Here is a 12,827-nt window from a genome sequence, read left to right as displayed (position 1 = left end):
CCAACGGCGCTGTTTATCTTCATTTATGGCATGCGATGAGCACTATTAGTTAAATCAACGGCAATTAACTGATATAAACCAAAACCATCCATTTTGCGCTAGTTCATTTCGATAGAAAGCATATCCTTTGCACTCGGTGGAAAGCGTTAATTTGTCCCGAAAAACATTTAATGTAAACACACCGCCCTTCGGACGACTAACGACCGGGTTAAAGCAAGTCTGGACGAAAGCGTATATGTAAGTACTAACTACACGCTGCTGAAACCGAAATGCAACCGCAGCAGCAAACGTAGACGCGTTCTCGCCTGTTCCTGATCGAAGATGGTATGTGACTGCAGCACGCAGGGACACTCCCCATAGTAAAATTTGTACTGAGCAGTACAATTACAATATTCGCCCTCTTTGGCACAGGATGCGCGAAAATTCCAAGCTGCCGCAGCCTTGCAGATGTCGAAGGGCACAGCGCCCCAAGCACGCCTGGGCGGGTGCACAGTGCCTTGTGTACACTATCATTTAAGCATAAAATGCTTTTAGCTCCTGTTTGCGCACCGCGGGTGGCTTTGACGCAGGAGCGGTAGAACACTGAACCCTCTACGTGATGTGCAGCCGCCGGCAAATATGTGCGGTATACAGTGCCGGTATGTGCGCAGTGACAACTGGAACTGTGGCAACTGTTTTCTGGTGCAGTGCACGGTGTGCGTGTTTATGCGTCTGTGCCTTCAAGTGCAGAGCTCTCCTCTGCAACTGTGCCGATGTGTATAGAGTGATAAGTGGCGTGTATGAAAGTGTCGCCAAGTGTGCGCGAGGTCTCAATAACTAACCTGGATCACCACGAAGAATTTAACAATACTATGACACCGCCACACTCCATTCACATCATAACTCTCATTTTACTTTCTTTTTCCTGCCTTCCCAGTGTGGGGTAGCAGGCCAGGGTGTCTACCTGTCCACCTTTCTCTCTCCCGTAGCCGCCGGATGAGCGTATGCGTTAACGATAGAAAGATATAGCATATCGTTACCGTGTCTATGTTAGTTCACCAGGCTAGGTGGGAACATCTGCGCACGCGCGGCCATTACTGCGGCGGGAGTATTTTAGGGGACCTCAATTACCGCTGCGGAAAGTTAGCATCAACCAGCAAACTAAACTACTTGCGGCTCCGCCTACTGCGGCCCAGTGTCTCTAGAATCGCTTCTTTACTCGACCCCAAAGAGCTGTTTTTTTTTTTTCTTTTCGCGAAACCTGCGAACTTTTGTCCACGATTGTACTAGCTTGCAATAAGTGCAACAATAAGGACAACAGCGCCGCTAAAAGCTGGCTGTATGCTCATACACAAGCAAAGCACAAGAAGGAAAGCAGTGGACTATTAAAAAAAAAGTTCCAAGAGCACTGCAGAATGTTCAGTGGAGACATGCGAAAGCCTGAACGTCGCTGCTGCACGCGGTACATCGCGTGCCCCTTGTCGAACACAACCAGCGTTCCGCATCAAAGTTCACCGCCGTTCTATAATTGGTTTACAGTAAAGGAAAGGCGCAGTATCTGTGAATCGCTGACACATGTCGCGGACAAATCTCGCCGACGTGAGATTTTCACCATGAGCCAAGAAAGGCTTTCCTTTTTATTGGTTTACATGAAGGGAAAGGCGCAATATCTGACACACTTGTTTCTGCGGACACCGGAAGTCGTCTTGGGGTACCATCGAGTCCGCAAGCCGGCGACCGGATTTTAGCGTGGAGATATTAAAGCTTTCGCTTGAAAAGATAGTGCAGGCAAAACAATTTTATACGCTTACTGTGCCATCCGTGCTGGCCTCAGGAGCGTAGACCGATAATCAACCACGGATTGAGGGGTCGGGCGAGCCTTGCCTCAACCTCCGGCGGATGGATATACCTCAACCACGCCGCGAAAATGTGAGGAGAAGATTTATCCAGCACGTGCTGCTCGGAAACGCAGACCCCAAGTTCGATGTACTGGGTTCAGGCGCTACAGATAACAAGTGGCGATGAAGGACGCGCGGGGTGCTCTGAAGTACTGGCGGCTCCTTAAACTCCAAGTGCAGCTACTACCACCTTTGAAGACTCCCTTGGACAGCGGTACGCCTTTCCTCCAATTCATTTCATGCCTACTTCTACCCTCGGGGAAGCGATCGACTGAAAATTATTTTCCTGCTCTTGCTCCGTACACAGCAGTGACAGAGTACCAGTTGGTGCCAGTTGATAGGCCCTCTCCCTCGATGGTTCAGAGCGCGACTGCTACAAGAAACGCTGCGGTTTTACATCCAGATGCCCGATCCAAAGCTCAGTTTGGTTGATTTGGTTCATCAACGTCCCAAAGCGTTCGCGAGCTATAACGGACGCAGTAGTCCACTGGAGGGCTCCAGAAATTTCGACTACCTGGGGGTTCTTTGACGTGCACTGACGTCGCACAGTGCACGGGCGCCTTTTTGCCTCAATCGAAACGCCTTCGCCCAGGTCGGGACTGAAACCATGTCCTTGGTGTCAGCAGTCGGGTGTCATAACCACTGCGCCACCACGGTGGGGCTCCCCTAAGTGTCCAGACCGCTACAACTTTGAAAAATTAACCCAATTATCTCTCATTTCACAACCGATACCCATACCAATTCCTTCCGAAGAGGAACTGCTAGAATTTTTCAAACGAGAAGCCTACAAATGGACTAATTCGTATTTCGCGCCCGTGTGTTCGAACTCTCGACGTCAAGCGTAAGTTACATCAACTGCCACGATTGCACCAACCGCGAGCGACAGTACTGACGAATACGTCGTTTTGGTGTTTTTATGCTTTTTTTTTTTTCGTTTTCTATACTATAGTTCTAAAAGCTCTACCAAAAGACACAGAAAAAATTCGCTCAACTTAAAGTCGTCTTGTCATCACAAGCTGAGCAGAAAAGCGTATGGTAAGCGGTCACAGGGCGCTTGGCGTTCACACCACCCTCCCTCTTTTCATAACAAAAGATAAAAAATCTCGATACAGCGCGAATACATTTCAGGAGAGGCTCAAACTAATCTGAATGTTTTACATCTTCGAAATAATATAACACATTGACATATTTTTTAGCTTTCTGATAAAGCACTTAATTAGCTTTCAGAAAATATATTACGCTTCGGTACTCGCGATTTCAAAAATCCCTCTTTTTTCGTGGAAATACTGAGCGGATAGGTGGGAGTTTTTTGAGGTTTCATGCTGCATTTTTCTCAGAACAGCATATTTCGACGTCTATATGTACAGGAAATATAAAGAGGCGAGAAAGAAAATTTTCCACCGATTTCAACCAATGTCATCTACATGAGCAGTAGTGATTAATAGCTTCAAGTCGGTTCGTATTTTATATATCACCGAGGAAGGAAAAAAGCGCGCGTGCGTGCGTGCGTGTTTTCAAATAAGAACGGTAACCGAGGTCCCATTAATTTTTTTTTTTAAGTTAAATTTTTATATGTGGTAGGCAAATGTCTCGACACAAAGGAATGAACCTTAGTTTTGCAAGTTTCTCGAAAAAAAAAAAATCGCATAAGGCTATAGAGATGGGAAACGCCGTTTTTGCCAAATGATTCCAAAAAGTTGCAAACTTGGAGCCCTGCTGCTCCCGCACTAAAACTTTGTCGCGCATTCTTTTACTCAATAATTCGATATAACTTATACTTTTAGGAGAATTATTTAAAGCATTTATTCTTGTTGCAGTTGTTTTAGTAAAAATATCGCGAACTTTGCTCCAGGAGCGACGCGCAGCAAAAACAGTCAATATTCAAACTTACATAGCACGAAGTATTAAATTGTTACTAAAACCATTTGTTTTTATTACGCACTTATGTTCTTAATTTCGGGCAAAACTGGAGGTCTTTAATTCACAACCCATCATATTCGGCCAAATTTCGAAAAAAGCAAAAAAGAGAACTTTGATTTCAATTAAAAAAAAATCACCTTCGATTTTTATTAAAAACTCCCTTCACAACCCTCAGTAACTCAGAAATATATTAGGAACTAAAAGAGTGTTGCAATATATTGTTTATATATTATAAAAATAAATTATAACTTCACTGCCTTGTCGTGGCGGAGGGGCTTGCGAAACTCGATGAAGTCGTGAGCTCTGCTGTGTAGGGCCACCCAAGATAGACAGGTCACGGCAGAGAGTTCTGACAAAATGTGATTCACTGGAGAAGGTAATGGCAACCCACTCCAGTATTTCCTGCCAAGAAAATCCTATGGCCAGTCACAATACCATTAATGATATGGCGCTGGAAGATGAGCCCCCCAGGTTGGAAGGCGTCCCACATGTTACTGGGGATGAACAAAGGGCGATTCCTAGTAGCTCCAGGACGAATGAAGCGGCTGGGCTAAAGCCAAAAGGACGCTCAGTTGTGGATGTGTCGGGAAGCGACCGGAAAGTCCGATGTTGCAAGGAGATATATCACATAGCAACATGGAATGTAAGATCTATGACGCAAGGTAAACTGGATGTCGTCAAGCGAGAAATGAACAGATTGAACATTGATATCTTGGGTATCAGCGAGCTCAAGTGGACCGGAATGGGAGAATTTAACTCCGGCGACCATTATGTCTCTTATTGTGGGCACGAATCCAAGAGAAGGAATGGGGTCGCTCTCATAGTAAACAGAAGAATGGGCAAAGCAGTGCTAGGGTACAACCCCAAAAACGACCGAATGATTTCACTTCGGATCCAAGGTCACCTTTTCAACCTAACAGTTATCCAAGTCTATGCACCGACCACTACTACTGAAGAAGCTGACGTTGAGAGATTTTATGCGGACCTACAATGCCTTTTAGACCGCACCCCTTCATCAGACGTCGTTTTTCTCATAGGAGACTGGAATGCTAAGGTCGGGAGTGAGAAAATATCCGGAATTACAGGCAAGTTCGGTCTTGGTGAGCCAAATGAAGCTGGGCAGAGGCTAGTAGAGTTTTGTCAAGAAAACAACCTGACCATAGCGAATACTCATTTTCAACAGCACAAGAGGCGCCTGTCCACATGGACTTCACCGGACGGTCTGTACAGGAATCAGATCGATTATATTATTTGCCGGCAGAGATGGAGAAGAGCTATACAAGCAGTAAAAACAAGGCCTGGGGCCGATTGTGGCACCGATCATCAGCTTCTTGTTGCCAAAATTAAGCTTCGATTGAGGAAAACACATAAAACTAGAAGGCCTTTCAGGTATGATCTGGATCAAATTCCATTAGAATATGCTGTGAAAGTGAGGAATCGATTTCAAGAATTAGATCTAGAAGACAAAGAGCCCGAAGAGATGTGGACTGATGTTCGTGATATAATACAAGAAGTTGCTACTAAGGTAGTTCCAAAGAAAAAGAAATGCAAGAAAGCAAACTGGTTATCTGAAGAGGCTTTGCAAATAGCTGAGGAAAAGGAGGATGGCAAAAGTTATGGGGGAAAGAGAAAGATACAAGGCTCTCAATGCGGATGTTCAGAAGATAGCAAGGAGAGAAAAGAATGCCTTCCTGAACATACAGTGCCAAGCAGTTGAGGACAACCGCCAATTAAGGAACACAAGAGCTCTATATAAGACAATCAAAGATATCAAAGGAAGCTTCTGTGCTAAGCTGGGCGTGATAAAGGACAAACGAGGCAAGGACCTCACTGAAGCCTCAGAGATAAAGAAGAGGTGGCAGAAACACACAGAAGAACTGTACAAGGACCCGAATGTGGAAACCCAACATAAGACAGTTGTGATTACTGATCTCGAGCCGGGCATCCTGAAGAGTGAAGTTGAATGGGCCTTAGCCAGCCTTGCTAAGAACAAAGCTAGCGGAATTGATGGCATTCCAGCTGAGTTGCTTCAAAACCTCAACCATGACGCTGTTAACATTTTGCATACATTATGTCAGAAGATTTGGACAACCCTGCAGTGGCCACAGGATTGGAGGAGGTCAGTTTACATACCCATTCCAAAGAAAGGCAGTGCCAAAGATTGTTCCAACTACCGCACGATCGCGCTTATTTCGCATGCTAGCAAGGTGATGTTGAAAATCCTCCAAGGCAGGCTGCAGCAGTATGTGGATCGGGAGCTTCCGGACGTGCAAGCTGGGTTTCGCAAGGGCAGAGGAACTAGAGACCAAATTGCCAACCTTCGCTGGATCATGGAAAAAGCAAGAGAGTTCCAGAAACCCATCTACTTCTGCTTTATTGATTATGCGAAAGCGTTTGACTGCGTAGATCACAGCAGATTGTGGCAAGCTCTCCAAGAAATGGGAGTTCCAATTCACCTCATCTGTCTCCTCAGGAACCTGTATGAAGGGCAAGAGGCCACAGTCAGAACTGGGCATGATCTTACTGATTGGTTTCCGATTGAGAAAGGAGTGAGGCAAGGCTGCATACTGTCGCCCTGCCCCTATATGTTGAGTGCATCATGAGGAAGGCCGGTCTGGACGAGTCTTCAGCTGGAGTGAAGATTGCTGGAAAACATATCAACAACCTTAGATATGCCGATGATAGCACTTTAATGGCAGAAAGTGAAGTGGAACTCAAGAGACTTCTGATGCGCGTACAAGACTAGAGTGAGAAGTTTGGGCTTAAACTGAACATTAAAAAGACAAAGCTCAGCTACTTTGGTCATCTGATGAGAAGAGAGGAGTCGCTGGAGAAAGATTTGATGTTGGGAAAGGTTGAGGGTCGCCGGAGAAGGGGTAGGCAGCGAACGCGATGGTTAGATGGCATCCTCGAGGCACTGCAGATGAAGTTATGTGATGTTAGGAAGATAGTGAGAGACCGGAAAGCGTGGCGTGATACGGTCCATAGGGTCACGAAGAGTCGGACACGACTGAACTGAACTGAACACCTGTACTGAAAATTGTCAATATTTGGCCCTACATTCTGCCACGATGCAATAAGTTGCAACTGAAACTTTTTCTCTGTACTACGCAGGCCTTGTTCTTTATCCCGGAAAAGGTTTGTAGCTCTGGAGTTGTCCGTCCTTTCTGCACATTACCTCGGAATGGACCAAGGTTCAAAAAATATAGTTTATGCATACAAAGAGCCGTGTGAGACCTGTCTCTGATCACTGCTTTCAAAGTTATGGTTGTGAGGAAAAAAAGAAAGGGCGCAGCGACTGTCTCTGCAGGTACCTCGACCGCGCCACGAAAGGAAGGAGCGAGGGAGGGAAGAACAATGAAAGCGCGGTTCGGGATTCCAGCGAGGGATGCAGTTACCGCGCCTTTCCTCTCCTCCTAACCAATTATTGGGGCGTTTGCATTAGAGGCCCCGTCATGAGAAAAAGACGATGCCAGCTTATGCCCCTTTGTGTTAACAGGATGTCAAAAGAAGAACCAGCCCCGACAAACAAAATGGCTAAAGTAGATAACGACTAATGAAAACTACTATAACTCAGCAAAGAGTAAAGTTGGGATGAGAACCTGTAATGAGCACATACATGGAAAAGTATATAGGAAATATAAGGAGAGAATAATAAGTATAAGGAAGAAATTAGAAGCTAGGAGACCTAACGACAATGCATAGTCATGCATAATAATTAAGAGCTCCTGTAACTTTTTTTTTTTCTATGCGGGCCCTTCAACTGCAAAGGCCGAGCATAGCGAAACATATTAACGCGTGTTTCTCCTAAAAACAGACGGGTCGCTGTTACGGCACGGCCGCTCAATGGAGGCGCACTCCATTGAGCGGCCGTGGTTACGGGCGAGCCAGCGCTTCGAACCGGCAGACAGACCCTGTTGCCTTGGCACTCTGTCGAAAGTGTGGTGAATCATTTCTGATCGGAGCTGCCTGCTTCATCTCTCACGTAGGCCCTGCTCGGATCGACAGCGCCACACAGTCGCGATGCTTGGCCAATCGTGGGCGAATGCATTTCCCTGCTCACTGCGGTCACGCGTTGAGGACCCGACCATCTCTTCGGTGCACCTCCCTGCTCTTTCCGCATCCGCTCGATGTCAGCGCCTGTCAAGGAACACCACGCTGATAAAATTAACCCCAAGCGCCTGTTTCACTGTCATTCACTTATGACATTGATACCGATACGGTGTGTTTTCTACTCCCTCTGCCCCAGCTTGCTTAGTGCATTGCCCACGGCAGCAAAAAAAAAAAAAAAAAAAAAAAAAAAAAAATGGATTTCAATTAATCCGGAGCACTGCCCTCCTCTATCCCTCCCTCACGTCGTTGACGAAGCACCCGCTAAGTGAAACTTGATAAGCGTTTACATTTCTCGAAATCAATTTTCTCTGCCGCTGTCTGCTCTCATGGTTGTTGCCTATGTCATCATCGGCATCCATTGCTCTATTGCTTGTTGGCTGCTACCTTCTCCGACTATCGCCACATAAAGTAGGGTTGTGGAAAAATAGTTTGAACATGGCGTCTGTTCTTTGATTTGAACTGTGCTGCGCGTTTCCGTACGAACAAATGAACATCCAAAAACAATGGCCGTTCCTGCTCTCCTGAACTCCAGGCGAAGAACCTGTGGCCACGTTTTTAAACGGCGATTACTACCTCATAACATTATCTGAACCTACGCTTTCATCGCATGGCTATCTCAAGCATGTGGCATAGAATTCGTCCCATGGCCACTCGACGCTCGTGGGTCGCGGTATTAAAGTGCAGCACCGCCCGGGTCGCCATCGCCTCGCGCCACAACGATGCCGGCAGTTCGCCTCACGTGAACGCAGTGAGAAAGCTAACGAACAATGTGACCACTGCCCTCTTCGACCTCGACGATGGGCACAGCAGCTGGGCGGGCAGCGTATTCGCAGCGACTATTTCACCTTGCAGTCTGCATTTATTGTAAAGGCACTTCAGGCCCATGTGGGATTAATAAATAAATAATAAAAAAAAACGGGTCTTAAATGAGCCTCTGTGCAAAACTGCGAAGGTGCCTAAGTAGAGAGCAGCCCGTGCGCTCTCTCTCGAGGTATAGTTTCGTTTTCGGGCAACCTGCAGTGGCCAGACGCAAACGGCGGCGCCGAGTAATTTGAGGCGGCCGGCGCGGTCGGGTTGCGTTCGCGTTGTGCGGCGGGGAACACGCCAGCTCTCATTTTCTGCGGTTTTAAGGCCATCGAATGTATTGAGAGCTACTTCCACAGCCATTTCGAGAAAGGTGATGCTTAGAACGTGAACGAAGTCGACGTCACCGCGAGCGAAGTGCGCGCCGCTCGCGACGGAACTGCGCGCACGACGCTGAATACCGCGCGAGTAAAGGCTGAGCTGCATGTACGCGAAAAGTGACGCGAACGCGATAGCGGCAAGCGTTGCGAACAGAAATGCATGTGTCGCTTGGCTCGTCGCTCGGATATGCCGAAACAGAAAATTTCGCTCGGTCGCACTGCCGCTGAAATCAGTTTTTTTTTTTTTTTTTTTTTTTTTCATCGGGCAACAATAAGTCCGCCTTGTGCGGCAAAAACCCATTATGTGGCCCTTTTTTTTTTCTTCTTGAACCAACATTTTGGTTCATGGCCCCTTTTCCCCAAGCATTTCACCCCAGAAGAGCCGAGCACCAGGCCGGGGGAAATCTTGTAGCATTGGAAACCGGTGGGTACTGGGGATCGAACCCCGTACCTCCCGAATGCGAGGCGGATGCTCTACCACAACGCCGCCGCGATTGGAACCGCGGAGCCAACAATGGTGAATGGCCGAGGACTCAATGAATTTCTAATTGCAACCAAAAAATAAAACGTCACGTGATTACTTGTAAGCGCAAATTACCACATGTTAAACGCTTCAAATTCAACGCGGTGTGTTGTAAATACTTTTTTTTTTTTTGCATGTTGTAGCAAAACACTTGTTCTTGCAATTTTTATGAATGTTGTTGCATTTGCAAGAAGTTTTGTGGTGTATTACGCCAGCTACACAGAGCGTCGTCGCCGTCTCGCGGGTTCGCGCTGTCGCGAGCATGTATCTCCCCAGTACGCGACGGAGTGAACAATGCCGCCGCGCCACCTCGTCGCGTCGCTTTCTCGCTTACATGCAACTCAGTCTTAAACGGAGCTTTCTATTACGTTCACACCTCATACCCAAACACTGAAAGTGCAGAAAGAAGCAGAGATTAAGAGATTGATCACGTGTTTTTTTTTTTTTTTTTTTGTCCTCTTTTGATTACAGCAGCATGATAATTTTCACACGGTTTCGCTTTTTATATCATTAACACTTTTGTTCGTGGTGCGCAGTTTTCGACAAGGCCGCGCAGGCAGGAAGGCAGGTGCAGTCCCCGCAACGGATGTCGTGGCGATCGTAAGTACTATATGCGGTTGGAGCATGCGTCATGAACGAAAACGGGCGAGGATTTTGTACCTCCGTATCCCAAGCGTGGGGAAGGCCGGCGGGAAAGCTGGCACTCAATGACAAAGCTTCCATGAGCGGAGTCGTTAAAGTTATGATTTTTTACAGTTCCTATACTAATGATGGAACGCTCTATCGCCTAGTAGAAAAAAAAAAAAAATCTTGAGCAGGTTGAGCAGTCGGTGCAAGAAATAATCGGCGCGGAACTATAGAACGAAGGTCCTGCTCCGCGTACACGGTCTCACGGGTCTCCACACATCGCAGTTCGATTTGCTCAGCACCTTAAGAACTAATTACAGATAATTATGTTTGTGCAAAGCTGTACTTAGAAGTTTTGAGCGTATTTTTGGTGTAAAATTCCGAATAGACACTGCGTTAGAGGTCCGGTTCAAGGAGCCCACGGGCATTTTTTTTTTTTTTTTTGCCTCCGATGAAATGCAGCTGGAATTCGATACTGTGGCTACGCGACTTCGTTGTTTTTCTGGAGGTTACGTCCTTTAAAAGACGGACAATGCCATCCTGCGCAGCATATATCAGTACATGCCAAATTTTACAGCGAGGCGCGCGCACTGCGAAGAGTGCTGCAACCAGCGTGCGGCGGCTATAAGTCAGAAGTTTATACAATTTTCTCCGCTCAACCGGCCATTGTCTTATTTTCCCTTGGCGTATGTATGCCACTGACCCCCAATGAATTTAAGTTATTTTACTCTCTCACAGCTACTATCCTCTTCTCTCATACTTCCCTGGGTCTCTCCAGCAATTGCGGTACGCTTGGGTCCCCTGCACGATTGTGGTAGTCTCTCACATCCCCTGCGCTTATTTTTATTCTTGTTCTCATCCGTAGCAGTCGAAGCATCGCACGAGATCACTGAAGCCACTAAATGAGTAAATCACACTCAATGGAATAAAAAAAAAAAAAACGCGAACGCGAAAGGAACACAGCGACCGCAACATACACGGCGTCTGCTCGTGGGCCGCCTCGCTGCTAGCTCCCGTCGGCAACTAGGTGGCGCCACATGTCTCGGCCACTTCAGCGACGCCATGTGGCGCGTATGCAAGGGAACATTGTTAGATAAATTTTCTGAAGGTTCCTGCAAATGAAGCTATCTAGCATTCTTGGAAAGATTTGGATAAACAGGCCCTCTTGTGAATGAGTAAAACACTGCGGAAATGTTCAAGGGAAGTTTCAACCAACTGCAATATCTAAGTCAGTCATGTCAGCCCATGCCAGTCAAGCGTTGCCGATATGCCTGTAGAATAAAGTGTATGGCTGCAAAAATCGTACCGCGGGTAATCATAAAATGCGGAACTTTCATGGCAGAATACGGTGGAACCAATAACTGAGAAGTAAGCAAATTACATCTCACAGAGAAACCAGTGTTTGGGCGGAATTCCACTTCCGGCATTTCATTCTCTACAGGCATTGCAAGGGTATGTGCAACTTGTGGACGGCTAGGATTTCCGACGGCTTAAAGTCTAGCTAGGTTCGGAAAGCAGCATTACCAGCTAACACAGGTAAAATTTCATCGATGTATTTGAATACGACCCGCCCCTTCATACATCAATGCCTTGTCGTGACGGAGGGGCTTGCGAAACTCGATCAAGTCGTGAGCTCTGCTGTGTAGGGCCACCCCAAGATAGACAGGTCACGACAGAGAGTTCTGACAAAATGTGATTCACTGGAGAAGGTAATGGCAACCCACTCCAGTATTTTCTGCCAAGAAAACCCTATGGCCAGTCACAATAGCATTAATGATAGGGGGCCGGAAGATGAGCCCCCCAGGTTGGAAGGAGTCTCACATGTTACTGGGGATGAACCATGGAGGAAGGAAAGCTTAGGAGAGGCCCTGACGTCATTTTTTTGAAGCCGGCGCGGCCGCGCCGCGACCGGGCGCTGCAACGTCTCTCCTCCACCTTTAACCTTTCTCCGCGACGCTCACGTAGGTAGGGCCCTTAGCAACGCTGTTGCTAGTGGCCCGAATTTTCATAGCAACGCGTCGCCGTTGCTAATGGCCCGACTTGGCTAACCCTAAATTTTGACGTCACTTCCGCCACACTTTCTCCAATGCATTGGGAATGGCAAGGGCCTCTCCTAAGTTGTTTCCTTCCTCCATGGGATGAACAAAGGGCGATTCCTAGTAGCTCCAGGACGAATGAAGCGGCTCAGTTGTGGATGTGTCGGGAAGCGACCGGAAAGTCCGATGTTGCAAGAAGATATATCACATAGCAACATGGAATGTACGATCTATGACGCAAGGTAAACTGGATGTCGTCAAGCGAGAAATGGACAGATTGAACATTGATATCTTGGGTATCAGCGAACTCAAGTGGACCGGAATGGGAGAATTTAACTCCGACGACCATTATGTCTCTTATTGTGGGCACGAATCCAAGAGAACCAAGAGAAGGAATGGGGCCGCTCTCATAGTAAACAGAAGAATGGGCAAAGCAGTGCTAGGGTACAACCCCATAAACGACCAAATGATTTCACTTCGAATCCAAGGTCACCCTTTCAACATAACAGTTATCCAAGTCTATGCACCAACCACTACTGCTGAAGAA

At 47.0% G+C, this 12,827-nt stretch overlaps 1 protein-coding gene across 1 annotated transcript in view; it reads right to left on the bottom strand.

Moving 5' to 3' along the window:
- The window catches only part of LOC146205858 (terminal nucleotidyltransferase 4B-like), a 65,861-nt gene that overhangs the window by 37,331 nt on the left and 15,703 nt on the right, over positions 1-12,827 (bottom strand). The gene's annotated exons all lie outside the window — the stretch shown is intronic.

Source organism: Amblyomma maculatum, chromosome 1 (assembly GCF_055883805.1).
Source record: "Amblyomma maculatum isolate TAMU_Amacu chromosome 1, ASM5588380v1, whole genome shotgun sequence".
Lineage (NCBI taxonomy): Eukaryota > Metazoa > Arthropoda > Arachnida > Ixodida > Ixodidae > Amblyomma > Amblyomma maculatum.
Note: the sequence above shows the minus strand (reverse complement) of the source record. Positions and strands in the feature narration are given on the sequence as shown.